The sequence below is a fragment of the Piliocolobus tephrosceles genome, chromosome 7 (genome assembly GCF_002776525.5).
Source record: "Piliocolobus tephrosceles isolate RC106 chromosome 7, ASM277652v3, whole genome shotgun sequence".
Lineage (NCBI taxonomy): Eukaryota > Metazoa > Chordata > Mammalia > Primates > Cercopithecidae > Piliocolobus > Piliocolobus tephrosceles.
This window is the reverse complement of record NC_045440.1, coordinates 130209815-130232532: the sequence shown is the minus strand read 5'-3', so window position 1 is coordinate 130232532 and position 22718 is coordinate 130209815. Positions and strand designations below refer to the sequence as shown.

The window sequence follows — 22718 nt, the reverse complement described above, 5'->3', positions numbered from 1 at the left end:
GGAAGGATAAATCCTAAGTGTCTCCCTAGCCTGGAAATTTCCAGATGTGGTCCTTGTCAGGGTCACGAAGTGATGCATCTAAGCACATCTGTTGTCATGACTGCTGGAGAGCAAGTAGCATGTTGTGTAAGCCCTGCCTTCCTTTGGCTGTTTATCCCACAGGCACAGACAGGCTTAAATTATAAAAGCTTTGACTTTTTAAAGAAATATGAATTGAGGCTCAGCACAGTGGCTCATGCCTGTAATCCCAGCACTTTGGGAGGCCAAGACAGGAGGATTTCTTGAGCCTTGGAATTAGAGACTAGTCTAGACAACATAGTGAGACCCCGACTCTACTTTTAAAATTAATCAGGCATGATGGTGTGTTCCTGTAGTCTCAGCTACTTGGAAGGCTGAGGTGGGAGGATCGCTTGAGCCCAGGAGTTTGAGGCTGCAGTGAGCCATGATTGCATCACTGCACTCCAGCCTGAGTGACAGAGCAAGACCTGTCTATAAAAAAAGAAAAACAAGCCCGGGTGCGGTGGCTCAAGCCTGTAATCCCAGCACTTTGGGAGGCCGAGACGGGCGGATCACGAGGTCAGGATATCGAGACCATCCTGGCTAACCCGGTGAAACTCCGTCTCTACTAAAAAATACAAAAAAACTAGCCGGGCGAGGCGGCGGGCACCTGCAGTCCCAGCTACTCGGGAGGCTGAGGCAGGAGAATGGCATAAACCCGGGAGGCAGAGCTTGCAGTGAGCTGAGATCCGGCCACTGCACTCCAGCCTGGGCGGCAGAGCGAGACTCTGTCTCAAAAAAACAAAACAAAACAAAAAACAAACATGAGTGCAATCTCTTGGGTAGCCATCCATTCATCATTTATCCATTTCGTCTGCCACTCAAATTACTCACTCTACCATCCATTCCTTGTTTTCTATATATATGTACTGAATGCCTATAAAGATGGGTACTGTGTTACCGGCTACAAATTCAATAGCGATTTCAGCTGAATATGATAGCTAAAGCTTACTGAGTGCATACATCATATGGGATATGGGATGCTAAGCATTGTGTGTGAACTATTACATTTATTTCCCCTCAATTCCCATAATGCTATAATTCCTATTTTACAGATTAGGAAACTGAGATACATCATCCAAAGCCATGCAGCTAATAAGTGGCAGGGCCTGCATTCAGTCCCAGAGCTCAAAAAGTTAACCATCTTGGGCCAGGCGCAGTGGCTCATGCCTGTAATCCCAGCACTTTGGGAGGCCAGGGTGGGCAGATCATGAAGTCAGGAGATCGAGACCATCCTGGTCAACATGGTGAAACCCCGTCTCTACTAAAAATACAAAAATTAGCTGGGTGTGGTGGTGCGTGCCTGTAATCCCAGCTACTCAGGGGGCTGAGGCAGGAGAATTGCTTGAACCCAAAAGCGGAGGTTGCAATGAGCCAAGATTGCGCCACTGCACTCCAGCCTGGAGACAGAGCTAGACTCCGTCTAAAAAAAAAAAAAAGTTAACCCTAGTGATAGACAGACACAGCACCTGCCCCCATAGACTTTATAGTTTAAGTCAGGAATAGTTAATAGCTTATCCCATGCTAATGTTTCTTCCCCTGTGTTGGATTTCAATTGCTGCATAACAAATTAGCACAAAATAAGCAATTTATAACAATACACTTCTTAATTTCACAATTCCCATGAGTGAGGAGTCTAGGAACAGCTTAACTGCATCCTCTGCTCAGAGTGTTACAAGGCTGAAATCAAGGTGTTGGTTGGGGCTCAAAAATCACTGAGATCTCTACGGATCTATAAAAATCTCCACAATACGTGCATTATTAACATGATTATTATTCTTCAGTACTATGTTATTATTTCAGTAGAACTTACTGCTCTGACCATGCTGTCTTTTGTACTAATGAGCAAACTTCCTGTGCAAGCTCTAGTAAGTCTGCACTTTTTCTCTGGTGCTAACTTTTTATTACACTACGCTTCGTGCCTCATGTTTCAAGTTGTAACCCTCTGGATACCTTATTCCATAACCTATATAAGCTTAACACTTAATGGTAGATCTTGCAGTAACAATATGTGATATATACATATGTGTGTGCCTGTGTGCATGTGTGTGTATGTGTATTCAGTGATAGCAAAAATAAAATTCTATGTTCATCAAGATTTGGTGCCACATCTGTGATAAAATATTATTCCTCAGTACTTGTATTACTTAGCCTTTGCTGAGTAACAAAACAATTCCAAAACAAAAACAATAACATTCCAAAACAATAACAAGCTATATAGCTCACAATTCTGTGGACTGAAAACAATTAAGCTGGGTGGTTTATACTGATCCCAGTGAGGTTCACTCATGGATTTGTAATCAGTGGGTGAATTGGCCAAGTGACTGACTGATCTAACATGATCTAAACTGGGCTGACTTGTCTTTCTCTCTTCTGTTCCTCTTCAGTTCACTGTCCCTGTCACTGAGGTCATGGCTATTTCTCCATTTTAAAACTCCACATGATTCCTGGTCGGGGTGGGAAGCTTCCAGTCACATCATCTGCTCCCTACTCCTGTCACAGAAATAAGCACATAGCTTCAGTCCAGCTAGTCAAGCACCTCATCACCCTGGCCACAGTATTTGGCCAAAGAATGGAATATGATCTAAGCAGGAACAACCATAAATATTCCCTGGGGTCTATATGTATTAAATAAGAGTGAAGGTTGTTCTCCTCTAGGTTGGGAACTGCAATAATATAAACCTGGGACAGTCATTAGTCATGTGTCTTCTCCTCCACCCCACGGAAAAAGCTTCTAGGACCTGGAACAGACTAAGACTGGTGCAAAAGGAGAAGAAGAACTGAAGGGTGGGGAGACAGTGAGTCCCGAAGCCAGCACACTCTTGTGTAAGGCCAGCTTCATGGTGGCCTGTTAGTGCTTTGAATTTATAACATGGTAGTATGAAGTGTCAAGTAAGAGATGTTCCCATTTTCCATGAATTGTGATAGAACCAACAGTAAGGAACAATTGTGATGAGACAAATGTGAGAAGCCGGAACAAGAAAACTCTTAAGTCCTCCTACAGCCACCTGGAAGCCCTGGGGTGTACTCTATCCCCCTTTAATGTACCTTTCCACTTTCTTGGAGATGCCAGGAAGGGACTAGGTGCAGAAAAGGAAATTTGTCTTTTGGAAGAAGAGAGAGATGATGAAAAAACAACGATTTCATATTTCTACCCCCAGCATTAAAGATAATTTTCAACTAATCTCAGCTCCCTTTCTTCCTATAAGATAGAGTTGTACAAAGCATGCTGTTCCCACCACCATCACTACTTCACCACTCAGGAACTGGCGATGATCTGTTGTATGAGTTTCTGGTCTGCTGAACCAACAGAGAGACCATTGCTGATCTGTAACAAAAGGAAAAGACCCAAAAAGCCAAGAAAGAAAAGCCAAGGGGAACCCTCACTACCTCTACCTGGAAGAGATGACATTTCCACAGTCAGAGCTGATACAACAGAAGTTGTCTTAAACCATCTCAAACCATCTTACCAGTCTCTTCCAAGAGAGCTGCACGCCAGTCTAGAGAGCCCCAGCAGCCAGAGGCTGGGAGCTTGACCACCCGTGAAGGTGGGAAGTGGGAAGAGACTGAGCCTCAAACAAGACTCTTGCAAGGAAGCTGACTATACAAGATGGGTCCCCTTGAGATCTTCCCCAAAATATAATCCATATATGTCCTCACAAGACAGTCAGTGTTTATAGTCCTATGACACAGAAGGGACCACAAGCCAGAATAATAAAATCAAGTCCAAAAGGTCGTGAAAAAACAACTGTGAAAAACCATAAAAGGAAATGCCTTTTCTTCTGTCTCTTTTCTTCCCATTCCTAAATTCAGAGAAGCAAGGACAGGGCAGGAGAATGAGCATATGGAGAGTTGCCACAGACTCCCCTGTATGGGGGCCTGGGGTAAAATAAGAGATATGAGTTTATGAATGGAGAGGACTAACTCTTCGTCCTTGAAAGTGACCAAGAAGTTAGAAAATTTGACTAGCATGTCATTAAGTAGGTGATCATATAATTTATTGCAAATTCCAGGGCACTAATGAGAGTCAAAGGGGGCACTATTTATAATTGCTTGGGGACAAAAGATGTAAACCAGAACACTCCCAGGCAAATAGGGAAATATGTCATTAATGCCCATGAGGAACGGGACTGCGGTAGAGCAAGACTGTTAACAGATTTTAGAAAAACTAAAAGTGATTTTACATTTGCAATTCAATCATAAAGCCAATAAATGCAAACTTAAGAAAAAACTTTTTCTGCGTTGAAGCAACTTTGAGATAGATTTCTGTCACAACTGAAAGGCCTCTCACGAAAAAATATGTGTAGAAGTAAAGATAATCAGTTAGGCTATAAGTACCAAGACAGAGGTAAGCACTGGGAAACAGAAGAAAATGGATGAGAAGCCCCTAACCCAGGCTTGAGGGTCAAGGAAAAATTTCTTCCTTCAGGGTCAAGGAAAAATTTCCAGAGGAAGAAACCCAGGGCTACAAGCAGAAAACACAAATGTGTGGGAAGGATGGTCGAGACAGAGAGGGCAAGGCAAAGGATGAAGCATGTGAAATTAAATGCAAGGTGAACACTTTATTAAATAGATGAAGATAGGCAGGATCTCAACCAGCAGCAGGCCAAATCTGGGCCTCTGTTTTTGTCAGTAAAGTTTTATTGGAAAATAACCCCACTCATCATTTTACATATTTTCTATGATTGCCTCCTTTTCACTACAGCGGTAGAATTAAGTAGTTGCAACAGAGAATGTCTGGCCCGCGAAGCTTCAAGTATTCACTACCTGGCCCTTAAAATATGTTTGCTGACCCCTTATTTAAAGCACTAAGTAATAATCAGTTACTCCTTTCAAATCACTGCTGGTTCTAAGAGAGGTATACACAAGAGACTTTCTTTATAACTGCATATAGATTTTTGATTTCACATTTCTATTTAGTTTCCTACCTAGTGAGCTTAGCTGGACCCTGCAATAACAGAGAAGACTTTTGTGTATGCCAGAGGCAGGTCTAAAAAGACTGCCATTAATATCCTACCCCTTTTTCTAGGTGGGATGACCACAGAAGCAAGGCCTGAGAAGGGGACCAATGGTGTGAGTTTAGTTTGGAAGTGCAGAGACCTGGCAAGGGAATGGGAAAGGGATAGATGAAGAATGAAGCCAATAAGGAGCACACTGTCCAGTCAGTGATCACAATAGACAGCTGGATCTTCATCCCCAGAGGACACATGGGAAATTGTGTGCAACACGTGCATCAGAAATATTCCATCTGGGGGATGAGGAGGCTGACCTGCTTATACTTGCACCAGGCAGTCATTGATTATTGCTCTCATCCCAGATGTCAGGGCCCCATCATGGGGTGGACACAGTGGGCTCCAGCAGCCTGACAGTCTCCTCATGAAGATGCAGGTACTGGTCATCAGAAATTTGGCCACTGTGCATGGAAATGTTGGTTCTGACAGAATGCGGACAGAACACCAGCATCCCATGCCACCCCCGTCTTGGTTCTGGCTTGACTTTGAAAGTGATGCTGAAATGGTTCCATGGGATCCGGAATTCCTTTTTGGATAACTGGTGAAAACAATGGAGTAGAAACATCTGGAAATACCTGGGGTGACACTTCTCATTCCACCCTGGCCCATGTATACCTTCCAAACTAAAGTACATCTCTGTCCTTACTTACCTTGTCAGCTGGGCAGGAAAGAAAAAAGAAAAAGAGGAATAAAAGAGAATCAGACAGAAGAAGAGAAGAGAAAAGAGGAGAGGAGTGGAGAGGAAGAAAGCAGGGCAGAGAAAGGGAGAGGCTTCACTTCACTCTTCAAATGTAGACTAAGTAAATAAAGTTGCTCTCACCAATGTGGATGGATACCAGCCAATTCACTGACGGGCCCATATAGAATGAAAAAAAAAAGGAAGGAGAATGATTTTTTTCTCTCCTTGAGCTGGGATGTGCATCTCTCCTGTCCTAGGACATCAGTGCTCCTCTTTCTTAGGCCTTCAGACTCTGACCAGGATTTACACTATCTCTTCCCACTGTTCCACCCCTCAGTCCTCAGGGTTTCAGACTTGGACTGGGATGTGCCCCATTGACTCCCTGGTTCTCAGACCTTCATGTTTAGACTGGAAATGGCATCACCAGCTTTCCATGGTCTCCAACTTGCGGATAGCAGATTGCAGGACTTCTCAGCCTCCAAAACTGTGTGAGCCAATTCCTATAATAAGTCCCCTTCTATGTATCTATATATATTCTATCAGTTCTGTTTCTCTGGAGAACCCTGGCTAATACAGGCATGTATAAGATTTGCAGAGCACATGTTGCTTCCTGCCCCCTATTTGGTTCTATCCCACATGATCTTATTCACCCATCCATCTTCTACTTATACGCCTGACTGAGGCCCTGCACACAGGAGCAAGAACTCACATACCAACATCAGATCTTCAAAGACCTCAGGCTCCACCCCCCTCTTTCTGCCTATGAAGCCTGTACACAGTGCTGTCTCCTCACTGTCCCATGCAATCACACACACACACACACACACACACACACACACACAAACACCCTTCTGGTCTTTGCACAGGTGTGCTGCTCCTTACCTCTGATGTCCTGCCTGCACTCTGCTCCTCCTAGCACATTCCCTGACTTGCTTTTCCACCTACATCAGCCCATCAGGTCATTTTCTTCTCTGAATACCCACAAGCTTGTTAGAGCCTCATCACACACCACTGGACTATTGACTGACTAGCACTCTTCATTGTTTTTAATTCTATTTCATTGTGTCTTCCGATACAGATATCTTAATAATATCGGATATTCAGATATCTAAATATCTTAATTTGTATTTGAATATGGCCATCTCAATTACATATAGAAAACATTTAATCTTCAAAACACCCCTGTGACATATATTCATGTACATATGTAGATGTATAGATGTATGGACTTGTATATGAATCTTATTCCCATTTTATACATGGGAAGAAAAGAGAGGGCAGAGTGGCAACACAATAAGAAAAAGAGCACAGGCTTCAGCAAAGACACTGAGATTTAAATCCTAACTTAGCCTGAAACTGACAGAGCGGCCTTGGAGCAGTTACTTAAACTCCCTGGGCCCGTAAGTTGAGAATTATAATGTCCCTTTCATAGACTTCTTTAGGAGGAGTAAATAAGATAACTAGTGATAACAATTGCTACCAGTCAGAGAAAAAACATCATGTACCAGGCACTGTGCTAAACACCTTACATGCTTTATTTCACCTAATTTTGTCAGTCTTATTTCTTAACATTACATCCCTGTAAGGACTGAGAAAACTGAGCAAATGTGCATAGACTATGCAGAACACTCCCTAGCACACAGTAGGAACACAGCAAAGAGTGGCTTCTCTTGGCATTGAAGAGGGTGAGCTAGAAGCACTGCCCAGGAAGAGCAGGAGAGGGAGGGCAATGAAGAGGCAGGGGGATGACTACAACGCAGTTTCCATGCTTCTGCTGGAGAAACTGCCCTGGACAAGTCAGAGACACGTCCACTGTTTGGCAGATCGCACCTTTTAAGCAACGTTTCTGTTTGTTTCTACTGCTGCAATAAATTAGACTCTGAAACAGTAATATATATATATACATATATATTCTCTGCAAGAAAAATAAATTACATTTACTTACGCACAGGGCAAGAGTAATACCACCATGGTCTAAATATGTATCTATAATGGCAAACACGGAAAATTAACTGACAGTGGTAATAAAAGAATTCTGATCTCCTACATGAGGCCATGTCCATAAGCACCAGTGTATGATTTTTCTGGACCCCCGAAACACATAAGCTACACCTCAAGAATGCACTTTAATGGAAAAGTTTGCAGGAGTGGAAAAGCCCTATTGTCTCCCTTCCTGTTCCTTGAACCCAGGGAACACAATCTTGGCATGTGCTATACCTGTACCTGGAACAGTCTTTCCCAGTCTTACCTGGAACTCAACCCCCTCACTTCTTTCAGATCTGTGATCATATGTCAAGCCATCAGAGACCCCCCCAATCATCGTATCTGAAATAGCATCTTCCCTACCAGTACCTGCTTTCTCTCCAATCCTGCTGACTTATACTTCATAGCATTTATTACCACCCGACACTTTAAATGTCACTTCATAACTTTATTGCTATAATTACATATATCTATGGATTTGTTTATCTATTCATATATTTATCATGTTAAGTATTTATGTATTGTCTAGCTATCCACAGTAGAATGTAAATTGCACAAGAACAGGAATTTCTGTGTTCATTGTAGCAGTTCAAATATTTACAAAAAAGCCTGGCCTATACAGACACCTACCATATAGTAGGTGTCTTAGTCTTCTCAGGCTACTACCGAAAAAAATACCAAGGACGGGGTAGCTTAAACAACATTTATTTCTCACAGTTCTGAATGCTGGGAAGCCCGAGACCAACGTGACAGCATGGTTGGGTTCTGGCGAGGGAGGGCCTCATCTTCCTGGCTTGCAGATGTCCCCCTTCTCATTGTGTCCTCACAAGGTGGAGAGAGAGCTCCAGTCTCCCCCTCTTCTTATAAGGACACTAATTCTAGTATGGGGACCCCATCCTTAGGATCTCATCTAAATCTCCCTCCTAATGGGCCCATCTCCAAATACCATCACATGAAGTATTAAGGCTGCAACACATAAATTCTAGGGGAACACAAACATTCAGTCTGTAACAGTAGAGGTGAATAAATATTGTTCTGAGCAAAGTTCATCTTGATTCTTATATTTAGAGGTTTGTTTTCTTTATTAATTTGTTTTTACATGAGAATTATAAATAAGCTGCAAAACTTATTACAGTTGTGCTTTCTGTCCTTTCTCTTGGGTCCTTGGACTCAGGGTTACCTAAATGCTACACTGAATGAAGAAAAGAAGGCAGAACACATATTAACTGGGTCCATTTTTTAATCTGGGGTTTTGACCAATAATTTCAGACTGATTATTCTGGCGCTACACGAAGAGAACTGAGTTGTATCATTGTTCCTATTTGAAAGACAGAGAAGCTGTGGCTCAGAGGAGTTACAGAGCTTGCCCAGAGTCACACAGCAATTTAGTCATTGGGGAAAAGGGGTACAGGTAACTAAAGACAGAACACAGAAATGTAGATTCCAACCTAATAAGTGTTTTTATTTGGCAAAATCAGAAAATTGATTACATGCACCTCATTGTCACCCTCCACAGCACCCCCATGGCCATGGTAGACACTGATCAACCAACACCTCCATGACACACTTACCCTGGGCCAAGGGGTGGTGCCAGGGCCCTCCTTAACATAGTATTCCTGTTAGCCTTGGGCAAGCGATGGATGTTAAAGGAGATAAACACTCCTGCTTGCCTTCTTTTTTTTATAGTTTCAAGAATTTTATTTGATTATAATTCAGTGAAATTTGGAAAACCAGAATGCTTTGTCATGATTATCTATTTTCTTGTGTACAGACAAAATTAAATTCTGTCTCTGCATTTTTTGTTTGTTTTAGTTTAAGTTCTGGGATACATGTGCCGAACGTGCAGCTTTGGTACATAGGTATACCTGGGCCATTACCTTCTACCCTATTGACCCTTGTGCCCCCTCCATTTCCCATGCACAAGACGGAGACAACACGTGACTTTGATTACAGAAACAGTCTTTTAGGAATTACTTACTAGAAAGCTTTCTCAATTGCTCAGTACCATTTCAACCTGTACACAATATGTACAAGCATATTACTGTTATTTTGCCATATCGCACTCGAATGAACTGTGTATTTTATATGCACACACGCAGAGTCACAAAATAGTATTATAAATTATGTGTAAAGACAAAAGTAGATGCTTTAAAATATTTATTTCATTGCCATTACAGATACATGTCATATTTATGCTTTACAGAACTGGGAAGAATGAATCTAATCTTTTGCTACTAAATGATTACAAGTTTCAAATGGTCCTAAATCTTGTATGCCTTCAATATCAGATTCAGCATATTGGTCTTGATAAAGAAGTATGTTTATTTATTTGTGTTGTATGGGCCAAGATCAAGAACAGTCCTCCTCTTAGGGAAAATTTTCAAGAAATCTGGTGTATGCATGTTCTCACTCATAGGTAGCAACTGAACAATGAGAACACTTGGACACAGGAAGGGGAACATCACACACTGGGGCCTGCTGTGGGGTTGGGGAAGCAGGGAGGGGTAGCATTAGGAGATATACCTAATGTAAATGACGAGTTAATGGGTGCAGCACACCAACATGGCACATGTATACATATGTAACAAACCTGCATGTTGTACACATGTACCCTAGAATATGAAGTATAATAATAATAAGAAATCTGGTGTATACCCAAACAATAATTGTGATGCACAATTATTTTGCAAATAGACAGTAAAGATAAAATATCTTTATACCTGATTTCTTAGTTACCACCTGGGGTTCTAATTAAAATTCACTTTTGGCATATGAAATGCCATCAGATACTGTTATCCTTATCTCATTGTGTAATAATTACATCTGGGGCTTTTGATTTTGTTTTTAATTAGCTTTCATAGTTCTCTACAAATGACACAATTCATTTTTTAATGATAGACAAAACCTTAAAGGACAAGGAAAACATCCAAAGGTAATTAGGACACAAAGAATAACATGGCAATGATTTGTGGTCAACTAGATTTTATTTCAGGTACACTCTTCTCTTCACTTGTCTTTTCTCTCACCCTTATCAGTTCCCATGACAATGACACTGTGGCGGGGACCTCATCAATATTTTGTGAAGGCAGAAGCCTCTGATGAGAGGCGGCTCTCTCCACTGGTGAAACTGCATTATGGCATCTTGTCCAGCTTCATTCATTCTCCATCAAAGCCTTACACCATACGTGCCCGTGGAACTCTGGATGGCCAGGGGTATAGAGTCTGTTAATAGGTCATGTCGGAGGAAGAACCACAAGGGTCAACAGCGGTGCTTAACCCAGGTTGCAGAGTAGCTGAAGTGGCCAGAGAGGTGGGGTGCTATAATTGTGACATGACTAAATTAAGACAGAATTCTGGAAGTTGTCATTCTTACAATAGCAGGGATAAGAGCATGACCCGAATCAAGAAAGAAAACCGAGCAGGCAACAAAATGCACATCAAATTAATGAACAGAAGTCAGAAGACTATAAGCAAGCCATCTGCATGCACGTAGAGGAGGAACTCTTGAAATCTCTGCTAACTTTTTTTGTTTTTTTGAGACAGAGTCTCGCTCTGTCGCCCAGGTTGGAGTGCAGTGACGTGATCTCCGCTCACTGCAAGCTCCCTCGCCTCCTGGGTTCATGCCATTCTCCTGCTTCAGCCTCCCAAGAAGCTGGGACTACAGGCGCCCGCTACCACACCCGGCTAATTTTTTTGTAGTTTTAGTAGAGACAGGGTTTCACCGTGTTCGCCAGGATGGTCTCGATCTCCTGACCTCGTGATCCGCCCGCCTCGGCCTCCCAAAGTGCTGGGATTACAGGCTTGAGTCACCGTGCCCGGCCTCTGCTAACTTTTAACGCTAGAACTGGGCACGCATGTATATATGTGCAGCAGAGGGGAGATGGAGGAGGGAGAGCTCTCTCCCTCTGTCCGGTGCCTTAGAAGCAATTCTTAGCAGTTAGCAATTAATTCAGTGTAACATGGCTATGGGTTAAAGATTGGTAACACGGAGAAACTGTATTACCGATGCAGGGTGGCCCAGTCTCCATTTTCATTTCACTCTAATGTTCCCGGTCTCCTGGTTAAATGGCAAGACACGTCTGGAAAACCAGGTTAAAAGGATACCCAAAGTGGTTTCCAGGATACCACAATTACACACAGTATTGAAACCAGAAGCAGGGGAGTCCTCATAGATGCCTCTATACTGTCTGTGGCTGAAAACAGCACTTTAAAAGCCAAATAACTTGATTTTTCTGCTAACGATTAGCTGTGCAACAATGAGCCTCAATGTCCCCAGTTGTAAATCTAGGATAAGACCGTAATTCACAGAGTTGCTATGAAGAGCAGATGATAATAATATCCATAAAAACACTTTCAAAACAGCAAAGTGCTACATCAGTATAAAGAGTTACTCTTCCCTAACAGAAGGCCAGTGACATTTTCAACAAAACAGGCGACCATGACCTGTGTCAAAATTTTAGGTGATGGGAGTTAAAAGGAGAACAAGGAACAATAAAAAACCAGAAACATAGAGAAGTAGGCATGCCAGACACTGTCTCAAGCTCTTTCATGTCCTATCATTGATTCATCTTCACAGAAACCCTGTTTTATCCCAGTCTCTACAGGTAAGCACACAATCGTAACACACTTCCCCAAGCTCACCGAGCTGTTCTGTGATCTGGCCATGGCTGATTCCAAAGTTCATGCACTTCTCACATACTACACTGACTCTTAGGACTTCTTCCAGCAGCTTTAATTCCTTCTCAACAAAACTAAACTCATAGAAACCCAGCTGAATTTCCATCTTTGCCATTAAACCTTCCCTCCAGTTCTCTGAGTTGCTCTGTCAGTCCCTTTTCTGACTACCTCTCCACCAGCCTCCCATTAGCATCTGCCTTGATGCTCTATGAAATCACGCAGCTGGCTAAGCTGGAACCCAGTGGTACTTCTCCATGAAGGCCTCCCATCATCAACACAATGAATATCCATTTTCATCTAGCACCTGCAGCAAAGAGGACTTTGGTGATGGGCAGGGGCAGGTAGAGGAAGGAGGTTGGAGGGATACTATGATGTTTAATTTCATATCATCCCTCGGATTGAGTTTATGCAAGAGAAATACTTAGTCACTTAAATTCAGATTTAAATAAAATGCGAAGTCATTTCATATTAAAAGTTGGAGAGGCCAGATGACATCTAAGTAGCAGTAATTTTATATTTGAAATAAAAATTCACAAGGCATATGTTAAGTACATGAGGCTCTGTGCCAGGGGATTTTTCTTGAGTTGAACATACTAATTGTTGTAGCTAATCACTATCCTGTTTTCTAGCTAATTTGCTAATTCAATTTTACCTCCTGTGCTTGAGACATGTCACTACCCTGTTTAAGTTCAATGGTTCCCCACCACTTGCAGGATAAATTCTTAATGCCTTTGCTGGAAAGAAAGGCTTCTGGTCAAGACCCCGAATTGTATGTTATGCCTTCACATCTAATATTTCCCTAAGAGAACATCCTATTTCAGTGTTTCTTGTTCTCAACTCACGCTTTACACATTTCTACTCTTGAGCCATTTTCTCTTCCTCTCTTTTCCCTTTGCCCTCCACTTCCCTGCCCACACAAGCATAAAGCCTAAGCACAGTGTTCCTGCTCTCATTGTCCCTACATAAGTTTCACATACTGTATCTTCCCTCATCAAGCCCCAAGTGTCACTGTATGGAGAGACCCTGTCATCAGTAAAGAAAGACCTATTTGGGAGCAATGGAGAATCAACCGAGTACTACAGGAGTCATAAAACCACCACTCCGCTCTAGATCCACATAAACTCTTCTGCCCTAAAGAATATAAGTACCCCACATGCTGCAATCTCATCCACCAAGATTATCTGGTGAGATTACTGTCCAGTAAAATGTATTACTATATAATATGGCAAATAGTATCTATGTGTATAAACTGCATAAAATGGCAAATAGACTTTTCTCTCTCTAGGCAAAAGAATGCTGATAATCAGCTCCTTCTGAGAGATTAACACTCTGCAAACATGTCTGAGCACTGGCTGAGTGAGACAGCTCACTGGGCACTTTGCATGGATTATCTCACAAAGACCCTCACAGTACCCTGTGAGGCCGAGACTAAGTTTGCCTTCAAAGAGATGGGGTAGCTGATGCTGCACAAGGTTAAATAACTTGTCCAGGGTCACATAGCCAAAGTGCCATTAGAAGGAACCTGGCAGAGCAGGCAAACCACTCCACATTCCTAGAGGCTACTGCAAGGTGACTCCTCCCCTAGTCATTGTAGACCATTCCAACGAGCGCTCTGAGAGCCTCCCAGGAGATTCCATGGCTCTATCTCTTCTGGTCCCTGGCAAAACTCACAGATTCAGAATAAGGAGAAAAGCTTATTGTTTATTCTCAGTGTAGTGGCAGAATATTGACCACCAGTTAATTCCATTAAGTCCATTAACCCATTTATGCTGGAGGTTGCAATTTTTTGATTTGCAGATGCATGTGAAAAATCAGACCTTGGTGATGACCTTGAGCAGTAGATATAAATAACTCCCACATGCTCAGTGTTCCAATAATGGAACACTAGGCATAAATGTGTAGTGTTCCATTATTGGAATGTTAAGCATAAATAAATGGACAGCTGTTTTCCCTACATCACATCTGCCCAGGATAGTAAGGACCACAGGGATGACTTCGAGCAAGATGCCCTTGGGCTTTGATTGTACCTGCCAACCTCTGACACATCAATCAAACTGAATGGCCTATAATCTTCCCCATTTGCAGAACTCTGTATCACTTAGAAGCACGACAGTAACATTATCTCATGTGATCTTACAAGCACATTCGTGTTACGATTTCCAACATCCCCAATTTACAGGTAAGGAAACAGAGGCTCTAAAGGCAAAGCATCCATGAACTCAAAGGTGAAAAGAGAGGGTATGTTCTATTTTTTTATCAGTTTAGTAGTTATACGATGTTCATTTTGTCATAATTTATTGAACTGTATACTTTTTCATGTACTTTTCCACATGTTACACTCCCAGGAAAAGAGGTTAAAGATGGGTACAGAAGGACATGAAGGCATTCATTGGGTCTACTCTTATTAAAAAGATACTTTCTTTTAATATTTCATCCAAATTACTTTTTCACACTAAATGAATATTTGGGTATATACATTATGTGCAAAGTACTGTGCTACATGCTAGAAATAATTATTTTAAATCAAAAGACAAATGCTTAATAGCATTTATTTAACTTTAGCTTAATTTCACAAGAAACTTCCTTATAAAAATATAACGCTCAATTCCCCACACTTTCAATGTATACACATACACCCTACACACTCACACACACATTATTCTTTGCCATAGCTTTGTAGTATTCCATTTTAAAGGTGAACTATCATTTATTTAACAGTCTCTTTCCGATTGAATTTGTTGCTAGTCTTTATTATATTACAAACTGCAAAAAATCTATGTGCATGCATCTTTGTTCATATGTTCAGACACATCAATGAGATAAAATATTTAAAATGTCAGTCCTTGACCAAGCATTTTTAAAACTTTGACAGTTATTGCCAAATTGCCCTCCAAAGTTTGCACCAATCCTTGATGAAAATATATATTTCTTCACACTTTGCCAATATGATGAGACTCTGATATTTTCCAATCTAACCTGGGAAATTTTTCTCATTGCTATTAACATTTTTGTTTATTTAATGATGAGTGATGCTGACCATTTTTTCATATGCTCATAAGCCAATTTTGTTTTTCACAGATCAGTCTGTTCATGTTTTTACCTGTTCATATTTATTCTTTCTGTCATCAAATGGTCTCTCAGTGATTTGCAACAGTTATCTGTTGAGAAAAATCAATCCTTCATTTGTCATTCTTCATGCTTTTTTCCTGGGCAGAAATGTTCCATTCTTACGTAGCCAAATTTGTCAGTATTTTCTCTTTGTGTTTAGAAGGGTCCTCCCCATTCCAAGATTACCTCAAGAAGTGTTTTCTCTCATGTAGCATTCTTAATGGGACTTGCTCGATGAGATTTTACTCTTTCTAGAAAAAAGAGTATTGATAACATTGGGAGGCCGAGGCAGGCAGATCATGAGGTCAGGAGATTAAGACTCTCCTGGCTAACATGGTGAAACCCCATCTCTACTAAAAATACAAAAAATTAGCCGGGCGTGGTGGCGAGTGCCTGTAGTCCCAGCTACTCGGGAGGCTGAGGCAAGAGAATGGCATGAACCCGGGAGGTGGAGCTTTCAGTGAGCCTAGATCATGCCACTGCACTCCAGCCTGGGTGACAGAGCGAGGCTCCATCTAAAAAAAAAAAGAATGTTGATAACAAAATATTGAGATACAGCCCATTCATGTTGAGTTTAATACCTAAAGATTTATTTAATATGAGATCCTACAAAGATGATCAAAAGATAATCCAAAGAAATAATTGAACAATACTAAAATTACTGTAAAACATGGCAAATAGACTTTACTGAACAATTAACTAAAGTTTTATGATGTACAATAGCCTATGGATATTATTTGGTGGCCTTCTGCTATACACCCCAATTCCTTATCACTAAGGAAATGATGGAAACACTTAGCCAGACATCATCTCAGCTCAGTGAGATGGGGGTAGCTGAAGCTGCACAATTCCTCTTCTTTTTAGTGTCTCCAGAAAGTTCTTTTAATGTAATGCTGTACCTCCCATGTGCTCTAGGCTGGAATATTTCTTCACATGTCAGAGATCTTTTTTACTTGGGTTGGCAGTGTAGTCTCAGTTTCTATCTGTACAAAGGGCTCAAAGTTCACTCAATGTATGGGGGCTTTGCCTGCAGTATTCCCGAGGAAGCTCCCTTTTTTCAACAGGGTCTGCAATACCTGTGCTGCTAGTAACGTATTAGTCTGAGATTTTTCCACTTGCCATAGATTCCTTCACCCTTTTGCTCTGTGCTGTCTCTGGTATGGGGAAAAGAAAGAGAATGAGCTCTAATATTTACACCCACCACTGTTGTTAGGTCCTGTACACTCTTACTTCATTTCAATTCCTCACAAACTATTTCCTCACCTTATTATTTTACTTAAACTACTTATAGATGAGGAAAAAGGGGTTCTGGGTGCTAGAGTAATAGGCCAAATATATCATGGCCAGGTAGAGGTGCAGATGGGATCTTAATCCAGTTCAGACTGCAAAGGCTGGGCTCTTATGCAACAGAGAATGTATACATGTGAGAAACTGAGAGGTACAACGGGATCTTAATAGAGGGACTAAAGCACTTTGCTTGAAGAGATCCACAGAGGAGACACTTGGAAGAGGTCTCAATAATGCTGGATGTCCTCTGGGTTTAGCACAACAGACCCTTACAGAAAATATCCTATACCCACTAATTGGAACAAACAGGGCACTCCGGGCTTCCCTTTCCCTTTCTGGCTTGGTCTCTGATGGTTGCAGATGGTAGTGTGGTTGGCTGACTTTTTGTCTGGACAAAACTTACTCCCTACAGCTCATATAATTTCTCAGATGCTGCCAGGCCACCTCCGGCTCCTCATTTCCCTCCTCCTCACTATTTTGTATTCTCCATGCTGCTCCCCGTCCTGTGGAAACGAACACATCAAAGCCATATGGAGTCCTTCTGTCTGGGCGCCTGTGTCCTTTCTCTCTTCTTCTTTTCCTGGAACATTAATATTAATAGCTTGTTTCTTCGCTGTTGCTTTCTTCTCCAACCTCAAGGGACCAGAACCTTTTCTTGGTCTTTGTGCCAGAAGGAGCACTTGTTTGAAGGCGTGGTAAGGCGTGCAGGGAAGATGACGTCTCTGATGTAATCCTGGGCCATGCAGTGCAAGCATGTGATGCTACTCCGCTGCCAATTCAGTCAAGCCAAATATTCTTCCTAACATTTGTCCTTTTGGAGGAGGAGGGACAGTCACATGCAAACACTCTAGCAAAACCCAGAGAAATCAGTCCTAATTAATAGCCATTGGTTCTGGAGCCAGACTTAGTGCTCAGCATTTTGCATGCTTCATCTCATATAATTATCATAATTCTTCCAGGCTGATGTCAGTATCCCCATTTTATAGATATGAAAACTAAGGCTCTGTGAGAGTCGGCGTCTGCCTAATATCACATAGCTTGCAAGTTTGAGGACAGAAATGTAAATCCCCTTCTCACTAACTCCAAAGCCCATGTTTTAAGCCTTCACCATCAACTATTTCCTGTCCTGCAGCCTCTATTCAGGCTGCATTCCCAGAAAATGGAGACAGAAAGAAAGGCTTCTTTTGTGCTCAGTCAGTGGGGCCCCACGTCAGAGCATGAGACCTGGCACAGCAGGAGCCAGCCTTTGTGGGTCTGTGTTCTCCTCCCGCACACCCACTCCAGTCTGCCTTGGCACCATCTCTCAGCTGTACAGAAGCTCTGGCATGAGAGAGCTTTGAAGCCAGAGTCCCATGGCCAGAACTGTGCTGGCCAGCCCTCAGAGATGGCCCATATTTGCATATGCTGCTCTCCTGCCCTGAGCCAGAGTGCAGCTGTGCAGCAGGAATCACCAGAGGGATGTGCCAGGAAGCCTGGGGTGAATCCCAAAATGACAGTGGCCATGTTGGAGGGGGGAGGAGGGACAGAGCTTCAAGTTCATGGGAGATAACTGAGGTGGAAGTGACAGACACCACCCTTGATTTAAAGAAGAAAAGTAATGTATTCCTTCAGTAATAAAAGGCTAAAGTAGCCAAAATATCTAGGAACTTTATCACAGTTGACAAGGGTTTGTGTGGTCAGCTTGCTACCAAAGCATTGGCCTGTCTGGATGTGGGCTGAGCTTAGGCTGGGAGCATTCCAAGGCACCAAGGGGACAGAGTAATTTTGCTGCTAGAAAACATGAGGAACCAGGGCAAAAGAAGAAGCTGTTTCATGAATTCAGGATCCTCGAGACTTTTCCACAAATATCTATTATGTCAGCTGGTTAGCTGAGAATTTATAATTTCCTACCACCCCATGGGTTATGCATAGGTGGTATTGCCAGTAACAGAATGTACTTATTTAATTTTTGCCCTTTCTCTCTCTCCCCCACTTTAGGATGATCTGCAACTACCCCTCAAATATCTCACCCAGTTATTGCTGGGATTCCCCAGGAACATTCTATGGGAACATACGGCCACATAGGCTCAATGGGTGCAGCAAGAAATAAAAGATGAGAGTCATTAGGATATGTGGATGCTCTGGAAGCATTCTATATGCTTCCTAGCTATGGCATGGGAAGAAATTGTGCACCCAACCCAGAAGTTAGGACTGGGTCACTACTCTAAACAAAGGTGAAAGGTAGGTAGCTGGAAGTTCTATACCCCTCTCACCCAGTAAATGTGTCACTCTGAACAGTCTGCTGAAACCCTATAAAAAAGCACATCATGAAGCTAAGCCTGCCTACATCAACATCCATCTTGCTCTCTTACATAGTCCTCAAAGAACTTGTTTGCTATTCCTTTAGTAACATGGAGTAAGTATTTTTCTAATTAGTTTCTTCCTACTTCCATTAAATGAAAATTAAATGTTTTCACTTATTCAAATTAAACATTTTATTTCATACATATGAGTCTCTCTGATATACCTTCTCGTTGCATCTTATACTTCCTTTGCGTAACACTTTCACAATAGAAATAATGATAGGCCTAATTATTTCTTGAGTGTCCTTCACTCTGCCTCCTGATTGTATACTACATGAGGGCAGGGGCCGTGACTGGTGCATCACGCCAAGTTCCTTCAATAGTCATTGGTTGAATAAACAAAGAGATGCAACTGACTCTGCATGGCTTGACCCATTACACAGAGAGGGAATGCCTACATTTGGATTGATTAGGACTGACATCAACACCAAGCCTATCAGAAGCAGATGCTCTTTCTAGAATTCCCTCTCCCTGCATGTGTGATGAAAAGATCCCCATTGACTCTCATGGTAGAAAAACAGATGCTGACGAGGATGCGAAGAAATAGGCACACTTTTACACTGTTGGTGGGAGTGTAAATTAGTTCAACCATTGTGGATGACAGTGTGGCGATTCCTCAAAGATCTAGAACCAGAAATACCATTTGACCCAGCAATCCCAATTCTGGGTATATACTCAAAGGATTATTAATCATTCTACTATAAAGATACATGCACACGTATGTTTATTGCAGCACTATTTACAATAGCAAAGACTTGGAACCAACCCAAATGCCATCAATGATAGACTGAAAAAAGAAATGTGGTACATATACACCATGGAATACTATGTAGTCATAAAACAAGAATGAGTTCATGTCCTTTGCAGGGATATGGATGAAGCTGGAAACCTCCATCCTCAGTAAACTAACACAGAAACCGAAAACCAAACACCACATGTTCTCACTCATAAGTGGGAGTTGAACATTGAGAACAAATGGATACAAGGAGGGAAGCATCACATACCAGGGCCTGTCGGAGGGTTGGGGAGAAAGGGAAGGGAGAGCATTAGGATAAATATCTAATGCATGTGGGGCTTAAAATCTAGATGACAGGTTGATAGGTGCAGCAAACCACCATGGCACATGTATACCTATGTGACAAGCCTGCACGTTCAGCACATGTATCCCAGAACTTAAAGTAAAATTTTAAAAAATAAATATAAAAAAAGAAAAACAAGATGAGATGAAAAAAGTAGGCTGGCTGAGAGATGAGGCATTTGCCTACCAGAAAGTCAGATTATTAATATTCTGCAGAAAATAAGAAAACGTATTTAATAATCTACAGCAAATCGGAAATCCAAGACTCTAACAAATAACTTTCTGCTGGATGTTTCAAGTAATCCAGACTCTAATTCTACTGCTCATAAAAAACTGTGTGAGTCCTATAGACAGAGAACCAAGGCTGAGTTACAGTTTGCAAGGCCAACATATTTCTGAGATCGCTCCAGGAGACCTAATGGGAAAATTCAAATTAGGCCACCTGCTTTATTAAATGTCGAAAGGAACTTCCCCGCTCCTCCCCGAATGCAATTTATTCTTCTAAACTTACAACATGGGAAATGGGATTTCTCAATGGAATTTTCCTTCAAAGGTCATCGTCTTTACCAAGCTACCAAGCTTTTCATTGAAGATGGATTTAAATAATTTGGGGTCTGGTGTGTCAGGCCTTTTCTTTTTCTTTTCAATTTTCTTTTTCCGTTCAGGAAGAGACTCATTCTGGTATAGTCATGCCCCATTGAACAGAGCCAAACCTGGATATAATTATTTCCTCTGAAGTGAAAGAGGCCTAATATGGAAGAAGCTATTGAAATTGAAATCTCAGAAAATCACCAACCCAAGGCAAGTGTATTTTTATCAATGATGGATTCTTCCAAGAGGCAGGTTATTAAAGTTTCGTTATATATATGTGTGTGTGTATGTATGTATGTGTATATACACACAAATGTTCACACATATATCCATGTGTATATATAAATACATATATAATTACATATATATATAGAAAGAGTCTTCAGAAGGAAGATATGCAGTAATTAGCAGAAAAAACAGAATTGCTAACATCTCATTAGAATAGAAAGTGAAGTCAATTTTTTTAAACTGTCATATATTTAACTAAGAAAAATCAGCATTTGAGTGCAAGGCTACCAGTCAATAATGAGGTAAGGAGGAGCAGTTTCAGGCAAATTGGGGTGACTTCTCTGTGCACCCTCTGTTCCACACCCAAATCATTGCAAACAGACCCTCCACCTGAAAAGCCACTTGGTGAGTTGAAACTCCTGTTCTGCCAGGTTTTTCCTCTTGTTAAAGAACCACTGAATAGATATCCATGCATACACTTTGGCTTTAAGAGATTTCCAGTTTCTAGGATCATGCACAGTGATGTCACGTGGGCTTGGCTTTGTCCCCTGCTTCCTTCTCTTTGTTATTGTTTCTAGAGACAAAGAGAGCCCTTTAGATATCAGAGTCTGAACAGAAAGCCTGCACTAGGCAGGATTCTGAAGGAATCAGATTGTTCCTCCTATCAGCTCTGCTTGGTTATTGGTTATTTCTGTCTCTTTTCTTTCTTGAGCCCTAACTTGGCTTTTACAGAAAATCCACGGGAACCATGGACTCTAAAGTTTACATCTTATGTTCTGTAGTCCCAAATACACACCTCTTCTCAGTCTTGGCTCAGAAAATGGCAGGCTTCATAGTCTTTAGAAGGAGAATATTTGCTGCCATTCTTCAAGGGAAGGCTTCATCTCTCTATATTGTTACTCCCACTCTTTTCATTGCCTGAAATATCATTTCCTGTCTTTCCAACCTGGCTTTCTCCTTTGCATCTTTTCCCAGTCAGTTTCAGCCTCCTCCACCCTCTACACGCCTCTGGGTGGGAGTGTCTGGCGCTCCTATGTGCTCCCACAAGGCTTTGTACTTTTACTGCTCACTGAACTTCAATTGACCTAATCATTAGTCTCCTCCATGATCTCTAAGCTCTTGGCCAGTAGCTCTTTCCAGGTTTTAAATCTATAGTGCCTAACAAAGTGGGACAATTTAAAATAATTACTAACTAAATTAATTTGACATTCCATTTCCTCTTTTTTTTTTAATCATTTATAGAGACAGATATCATTATGTTGTCCACGCTGGTCTTCAACTCTTGGCCTCACGTAATCCTTTCACTTCGGCCTCCCAAAGCACTGAGATTACAGATGTGAGCCACCGTGCCTGGCCCCGTTTCCTATTTTGTGTCTGAAACAGTGGGCTAGGTTATGCTGCAGTAACAAACAATACCCACATCTCACAAAAGCCTTTAAAAAATGCTATTTCTGTGTGTCAACACTGTGTCAATCATGTGCCATTTGGGACCTCTGTTTCATTCTGGGCCCCAGAATGATGGTGCAGACACTATTTGAAATATCGTTAGGTCGTTCATGGAGGAGGTAAAGATCTGGAGGGACTTACACTGTCAAGTAAAAACTTTGACCCAGAAGTGAGACACAACCCTTTGATTCACAACTCATTGCCATCCACAACTCATTGGCAGAACATAG

The 22718-nt window shown here is 41.7% G+C and overlaps 1 long non-coding RNA gene across 1 annotated transcript in view; it reads right to left on the bottom strand.

The window, feature by feature from the left end:
* Positions 1-10696: 10696 nt before the first annotated feature.
* The window catches only part of LOC111550577, a 91250-nt gene continuing 79228 nt past the window's right edge, over positions 10697-22718 (bottom strand). The window contains exon 3 of the long non-coding RNA XR_002734107.2: positions 10697-10930. This is a non-coding gene — a long non-coding RNA (uncharacterized LOC111550577). The remainder of the gene's footprint in view (positions 10931-22718) is intronic.